We start from the raw sequence: 8,055 nt of genomic DNA on the forward strand, positions 1-8,055 counted from the left end.
AAGGTTTCGTCGGGATGATCCTCATGCTGCAGGTTCCTATTTTACCCCGAATGCAAATGACCACGGGGCCCACCGTCGTGCGCCTCACCCGCCCTCGCCACTCGTCTGCCCAGAGTCTTGGGTCGCCTTAGGCTCCAGGCTCACAACAATCCAAAGCCTGTTTGTTCTCCTGAATCCACGACAACGACGACAACTTCACCCAGAAACCCCCACGGCGGGCGCGGGGGGCCGCGGGCCTGGAGGAATGCGGGCAACGTCTGCGCCGCACACACACGTGTGTCCACCGAGTGCTTTTTTGGGAGAGACGAACAGAAAACCCAGGCTTCTTCAGACAGACGGTGCAGGCAGCCCCTCCTCCCCAAGTAGTGGAAATACCAGTGGGGAGAGCCTTGCTTTATAAGGGAAGGCAGCTCCGGAGGCGCAGAGCGGCCTTTCCCGCTTCATCCCCTGGAATGAGGCTCCGCTAAATCCCGGCAGCGGCTGCCCAGGAATTTCCGTCGTTGTCTGGCCCCGACCACCACGGGGAGGCCGGCAGCTCCCGCACCCCCCAGGCCCTTTACGCCTCCTTTCTGCAAAGTGGCCACCGCCGGGGAGCCTCTCAGACCCCAAAAAGGGAGAGCTCGTCCCTCGGAACCCGGGGCAGGGGTGGGATGTGGGGTCAGCCGTCGCCTTAGGGTCTTAGTCTCCAGACCACAGAGGGATGGAGCCGAGTCTGGGTGGAGGGTCCTCCTGGACCAGCAGAGCCCCCCCACCTCGTGCGGCAAGAAAGCTCTCCTCCGTATTGCACTTGGACTTTGGTTTTTTTATTTTTTATTTATTTTTATTTTTTGCCCCATACCCGAGGCGACTCAGTGAGTGGGATCCCGGTGGTTGACCACAAAGTACCACCCTCGGCGGTAAGACTGGAGGAAATCGCAGCACAGCGTTATTTCCACAAGATTAAAATAGATCGTTCCCAGGCCCTGCTGGCCCTCATTTTTCTCATCTTCCAGAAAAGTACGCAGACTTAAATGTCAATAGTCCATTCCAAAAAAAAAAAAAAAAAACACTCAAAATCCAAAACCAAAAAAAAAAAAAAAAAAAAAATCCCAAAAAAGTCCAAAAAACTGCAATGGAAGAGATGAATATTTCCACGTGCTGGCGTCTGTCCGGACCATTTGAGGGGGCGCAGGGGGCACCCCACCCGGGTTTCCCGGACCCCTGGCACAGCGGGTCTCCCCAGGACGCCTCTCCCCGAGCGCCCGACGCCCGGCCACACCTTCAGAGCGTCTGACCTTCCCCGGCCTGTGGAAGGGTGCCCCCCTCTCCCCCGCGGGCCCCGGCCCCCAGCCCAGCATCCAGGGCCGCGCGGGGGTCTCTGCCCCGATGCCTCTTCTGGTGACCGGCCTGGGCTGTCGCTGCATCAACCCCTACAAAGAAAGATGAACCTAGAGGAGTCTTCAGACCCGAGCGTTGTTTGCGGGCTCAGGCCACGCGTGCACCTCTCACCTCTAACTTAGGGAGTAAATAGGGAGCTGCAGAAAACCCTACTGTCGGAGCTGGAGAGGACGGCGGTCCCCCTCCCTCTCCCTCCAGCTCACGGCCTCAGCTGCGGGACTCCCAAGCGTGTGGGGTAGACGCCGCCAAGGAGCAACCCAGCCCAGGGAGTCAAGCCCACAGCGCAGGGGGCCGCGGGCCCGTCGTGGCTTCGTGGCTTCGGCAACTCCGTGGCCTCTTCCCTCCCCCGCGCTGCCTCCGACCCCATAAAACCATAAAACCCCGCGGGGTGAGCGGTCGGGGTGCTTGTTCCCGGGGAGCTGACGGGCGCACCTGTGGCTTTTCCAGCACTTGGTTTAAGCCAGATTTCTAGTTTCTGGGGCGCCGGGGGGCTGCTGCCCGGGACCGCCTGATAGTTGTCCACTCCGCGGGCGATGATGCCGCAGGGTCATCGGAGGAGGAGAGGAGCCTCCGCGCAGCTGTTCTTCAACAGCAGAAAAGTAAGAGACCGGCTACCATTATCCCAATAGTGACTGACTATTGTCAGAGTGCTGGAGTCTGGGGGACAGAGCGATTAGGAAGACGGTCAATCCCCACTTTTCAAATTCATTAACCTCTGATGTCATATTTGGTGCGGTTGGATTCCACCCTGCCGTCCTACGGCTCGTCTCCGTCTGTCGCCTTGGTTTGCTTTCTCCTCCCCGACCTGTCCTGTGGGATCTGGATGTTTTCTAAACGTCGTCTTACCGCCTCCGTCTTTGTCCCAGCGCTGACTTGTTTGCATTCTGTGTGAGCAGGGGCCTCGGGGTTCACAGTATACGTCCCTAAACCGCCTCCGTCCACGTAGGGTGGATGCTGTACCCGCGTGGGAAGCGTCAAAATCTTCCCGGTGTCTACGTGCATTCACCCCTCATCCTGTTACAACGTACGTGACAAATCAACGCGGGACTCGATCCCGGGTCTCCAGGATCACGCCCTGGGCCGAAGGCGGCGCTAAACCCCTGACCCACCGGGGCTGCCCCCCAATATCCATTTTAACTGAGAACCCTAACCCAAACTCCATTTGGAGTATTCGAGGTGTAAATGGCTGATACCCACTCCGTGTGTGCGCGGAGCTGTCGCAAGGTGCCACACAGGGTACCAAAGAGAGCAAACCCATACGGGGTTTGTGGTCGGTTTACCTTAAAAGCTAAATTTCTAAGTCCTTCGTTTTTTCCAAAAATGAAATTCAACGTCTATGTGTCATTTTTCTATTTGCATCTTGCCAGGACCCCCCCCCCCCGCCCGCCCTCCCCACCCCCAACCCCACCCCCTCGGCCCCGTGTGACCCACCGAAGTAAAAAATTCCTCATCGGGATAATTTCTGGCACTGCTGTGGACTCGAGAAGGATTGACCCTGCAGATTCCTGCCTGGATCTACTGGAGCCCCGCTCTCGGCGTCCTCCAGGTCATTGCCCTCTGAGCAGGGGTAAGAGAAACAGGAAGCGGGATGTCCTAGTGGGGGCTCACAGGGCAGCCCCGGAGATGGGGGTGGTGCGGACTTTCTTTCTTATTAGAAATGATGTCTTCTTCTCCCCTTCCTAAAGAAAAATGGATTGTGTCATCCTGGTGCATCGATTTGGCGGGTACTCATGTGCCCTGTGGGTCCTTGCTAGGCTTGTCCACCAACCTCTGTGCCCCCAAAGCCTCATCAACGTGGGCTGTTCTCTCTTCAGGTAGGAAGCTCTGGGGGCACCTGGGTGGCTCCGCGGTTGAGCATCTGCCTTGGGCCCAGGGCGTGCCCCCGGGGTCCCGGGATCGAGTGCCGCATTGGGCTCCCTGTAGGGAGCCTGCTTCTCCCTCTGCCTGTGTCTCTGTCTCTCTCTCTGCGTCTCATGAATAAATAAATAAAATCTTTAAAAAAAGAAAAAAGAAAGAAAGCTCTTGACCTGCATGAACCTCAAGAGGCCTCCATTAATTTGCAGCCATTTGAATAAAGTCTGTGCTCATTTTTCCCACTGAACCCAAGTCACCTGGCGGATTAGTTTCCGTCAGGCCACACGTGAGCAAGAACACACGTGCATACGTGCATATTCACATAAACAGCGACCTTTGAGCTATAATATCTGTTAGATGTTCACAGGGGGCCCGCCCGGGTGCTGCGGTGAACTGTGAATAAGTCGCCCTGCAGTGAGACTTCCCTGGGCTTCGGGCTTCGATAAGGAAACAGCCTCTCAAGACCCTCGTGGAGGAGACACTCAGCAGAGAGAAAAATGTTCTTGGCATCTTTCCCCAAAACACATGTCCAAAGAATCTGCACTTTGAACTCCATCCTTGCCTTAGGCTTCATGGATTAAAAGCCAGATGAAAGGGCAGCCCCAGTGGCGCAGCGGTTTAGTGCCGCCTGCAGACCGGGGTGTGATCCTGGGGTCCCGGGATCGAGTCCCGCGTCGGGCTCCCTGCATGGAGCCTGCTTCTCCCTCTGCCTGTGCCTCTGCCCCCTGCCCCGTGTCTCTATGAATAAATAAATAAATAAATAAATAAATAAATAAATAAATAAATAAATAAATGCCAGATGAAAACGAACGCCCTGCCCAACTTACTAGAAAATACGGAAAAAGCAACCGCCATAGCATACGGCTTATTACACGGTGGTGGCCTTTGGCAAAAACGGATTCCTCTGGGCCAGCAGGATCAGTTAGTGCTCATTAAGTAACAAACATGCGTTCATGAATCCCACCTGATCTTGGCATTTGTAGCCCACTTAAGACTCTATTTGGTAAAACGAATCTGTCTCCTTCTAATTAGGAAGCATTTTTGGGAAGCTGACCAGGGCTCTAACGCGGTGGGGTGAAAACTATGTGGAATGTTGCCCCCCTTTGAAATAATATTCCTAATGATGGCCGGGAGCCGGGTAACTTTCCAGGAGAGAAAGCGGAGGGCTGTGTGTGGTTCAGGGCTCAGCCTCGGGAGTCAGCTGAGCTCATTCCAGACCCCGGGTCAGCAACCTGCTGGCCTCGTGACCCCCGGACTATTTACTTCACCTCTCAGAATTGTGTCTTTTTTTTTATTTATTTATTTATTTATTTATTTATTTATTTATTTATTTATTTAGATTTTATTTATTTATTCATGAGAGACACACAGAGAGAGGCAGAGACCCAGGCAGAGGGAGAAGCAGGCTCCATGCAGGGAGCCCGATGTGGGACCCGATCCCGGGACTCCAGGATCACGCCCTGGGCCAAAGTCAGCGCTAAACTGCTGGGCCACCGGGGCTGCCCCCAGAATTGCATCTTTAAAGTGGGGAGAACGACAAGGTTGTTTTGTGATTAAATGAGATAATGCGAATTGTTTAGTGCAGTGTCTACGTGGAATCAGCGCACAAGGCGTCTGACTACTATTATGGATTGTGTTTGTATCCCATTAAATTACCAACTGAAATTCAACATAACATGACATTTTTAGTCATCAGTCTAAAAAAAGAAAAAGAATGAGGATCCCTGGGTGGTTCAGCAGTTTGACACCTGCCTGTGGCCCAGGGCGTGACCCCGGGGTCCCGGGATCGAGTCCCGCATCGAGCTCCCTGCATGGAGCCTGCTTCTCCCTCTGCCTGTGTCTCTGCCTCTCTCTGTGTGTCTCTCATGAACAAAGAAATAAAAATGTTAAAAAAAAAAAAAACTATCAAGCGAGAGTAAACAGTTGTACTCCCTCTTCATTGTTTAAATCTTTGAACTTTGGGTATTGTAAGGTTTGTGAAGAAAGCTGCTAAATTTACGAGAAGGGAGGTGACAAATCAGAGGCAGGAGAAGACGCCTATCCGGAGGAGACGAGAAAGCCATCAGCTCTGCGATGTGTTCTTTTTCTTTTCTCTTCTCTTCTCTTCTCTTCTCTTCTCTTCTTTCTTTTTTTTTTTTTTTTAGGAAACTAAAAATACCAGAGGTCTGTAGTTTCCGCGTTGGGCTCCTTACAGAGGAGACGTGACAAAACTTTCCCGTCACCCCTGACCTCCCAGACCTTTGGTGGGTCAAGGGTCTCGGGGTCGCAGGCGAGTGTGGGGGGGACACAGGGCGAGAGGAGGCAGCCTGCGGAAGGCCAGCGGGGGTTCAGGCTCCGTAAATCCCAAATCCCGGCCAGGCCTGCTCCTCCCTCGGGTCCTGAGCTGCAGGACACTTGGCGCCGTTTCTCAGTTCTGTTCCAACTGCATGCCGAGAAGGTGCCCGGCCACGCGGGCTCTCGGTGGGTATCCTAGAACAAAAACAAGGCCCGAAAGGGGGGCACGGCACCCTACAGTAACGAGGCAGCGGGAGCCCCAGCGAGGCTGCGGCCACCTGCAGCTTTTGAGGCTCAGCTTCCTTGGATCCATCCGCCGTCGCCCCTTGGAGGTGGGGAGTGTTGGCTGCGGCATCAGGGTGCAACCCGCGGTGCCCACCACGCTGCTAGACAGACGTGGCTCTGTGAGCTCCGCTCAGAGTCCATGTTTATCTGGCTCCTCTTTTTTTTTTTTTTTTTTTTTTTTAAATCTGGCTCCTCTTCATCAGACTCTCAAATTCATTGCGGCCAAAACCTGAGATCTCTCTCACACTTGGGGCCGGGGCCAAATGGCTCAGCCACATTATGTCCTTTCTAGGTTAAGACTCTGTCACAGATGATTATGATGATGATGATGATTATAAATTAAATATAATGATTATATGACCTATTACAGATAATATATAACTAATATATCAATAAGTGATATTATTAATAAGCGATGCCAAGTAAAGGGAGGGGGCAGTATTCAGTCCCAAACAACGGTTGATAGGGTTGAGATAGTGGTTCATTCTGAGAGTTACACGAAATGGAGAAAGACGGTATATTAATCACATTTAAATATCCTTTCCACTGATGGAATTACAGTCTATTGACATTTCAAAATGCGTATTCTTAATTAAGAAGCTATGATACAAAGAAGATTTTGAACCGAATCTGTGAAAATGTTTCACAGAATAAAGCAACACGCAACTCTCCAGCCACTAAGATACGAGGTGAGGTTTGAATATTGAACAATTCTTTTTTTTTTTTTTTTAAGATTTTATTTGCTTATTCATGAGAGACACCGAGAGAGAGGCAGAGACCCAGGCAGAGGGAGAAGCAGGCTCCATGCAGGGAGCCCGATGTGGGACTCGATCCCGGGACCCTGGGGTCATGCCCTGGGCCAAAAGCAGACGCTCAACCACTGAGCCACGCCCCCAAGCATCCCAATTACTTCTTTTGTTAAACATCGGCCCCTCTCAAAGGCTTTAACCGCTACTGTAGCTTGTGGAACACAATTACCTTATTTGAGATGCTTTCCTGTGCTTTAGGGAATTTTGCCCAGATTCCTCTGGATGAGTCGTGGAATGTACTCCCATGGACCCCGAAGGAGAAGATCTATTCCTTGCACATTTGGTCCCTAATGGATTGATACTTTTGTGATCATTGAAAAGCTAAAAGAAGCCTCTACCCCCCCTTTCGGCTAAATTGGGGAAGCTGAAGAAGCATAACCGCCAATACGCTTGTCAGGCCCTGCACTGGCCGCGGTCCTGCTTCCCCTGGCACCGGGAGGGCCTGTGCCATCCGCTCCCACCGGTCAGCCTGCCCGCAGCCGTGGGAGAGAGAGAGGATTCAGCTCTATGGGGACCCCAGCCCGGAGGGAAGAGGTGACGCCGGGCAGGCTCCTGCGGAGGCCTGGGGCTGGCCACGCTTGGTCTGGTGCAGTAGAACACCAGGGACCCGCGCAGTCGGGGGGGCCCAGCATCGCCCGGGGGGCCTGTTGGTCAGTGGGCCCCTTCCCACCGCACAGACGGCACGCCTCCTCCGTGAAGCCGGCCGGGCACCCAGAGCGGGAGGCCGCCGTCTCGCTCTTGGCTCTCTTGGCAACTTCACGTCGCTTGCGGTGACAAGAACACGCGTAGGAGCCGATGCTCACCAGGAACCGTGTCGGATACGGTGGGCGGGTCCCACGGCTGACCGACACCCCCATCCGAGCGTCTACGCTGACCTGCTGTTAGCACCGTCACGGACAGGAAGCCAGAAGCATAGGGAGCTGCTCCGCGTCCACAGATCTCCTGTGTCTGCAGCCGGAGCCGACCCTGCGGCCCCCCCCCCCCCCCCCCCCCCCGCCCCGCACCTACAGCCCCCGCCCACCTCCGCTCTTCTGGGGGATGGGACCACTTCCCCCGCGTCTCTGTGCCCTAAGTCTCTCTGCTGTGCGGGTGGCCTGAGCCGTTGGGGGCGAGTTGGGGTGAGGCCGTGACCTTACAGCACAAACCACCAGAGTCACAGGCCAAGGGACAACCGAAGTGCGGCTGGTTTTCGGGGTGACCCGGAGAGCGTCTCCCCCCCAGCTCGGGTGTCACTGGCCACCCGGGGCCTGTACCCAGGCCCCTACCTCCCCCGTAAGGTGGCACCGGAGCGCCGGCAGAGCGGGGAGACGTGGCTCTACAGGCAGGGTCGCCGTCCTTCGCGGGTGCAGCCCCTGACAACGTCCTGGAGCACACGCGCGGACACAGGGCTCCCCTTGTCCTCATCCACAGGCTCGCGAGGCCACTTGTCCCCTGTCTACTCTGTTTGCTGAAGGAA

At 54.6% G+C, this 8,055-nt stretch overlaps 1 long non-coding RNA gene across 2 annotated transcripts; it reads right to left on the reverse strand.

Moving 5' to 3' along the window:
* Positions 1-1,054: 1,054 nt before the first annotated feature.
* Positions 1,055-7,565, reverse strand: LOC125753752 (uncharacterized). Of its 2 annotated transcripts, XR_007406241.1 has the most exons (4): positions 6,769-7,565; positions 2,809-3,056; positions 1,810-2,034; positions 1,055-1,409 (listed from the first exon to the last, which is right to left on the reverse strand). It is a non-coding gene; the product is annotated as an uncharacterized LOC125753752 (long non-coding RNA). The 2 variants fall into 2 exon arrangements; XR_007406240.1 differs by having other exon boundaries at positions 1,055-2,034.
* Between the last annotated feature and the right edge of the window lie 490 nt (positions 7,566-8,055).

Source organism: Canis lupus, chromosome 26 (genome assembly GCF_003254725.2).
Source record: "Canis lupus dingo isolate Sandy chromosome 26, ASM325472v2, whole genome shotgun sequence".
Classification (NCBI taxonomy): domain Eukaryota; kingdom Metazoa; phylum Chordata; class Mammalia; order Carnivora; family Canidae; genus Canis; species Canis lupus.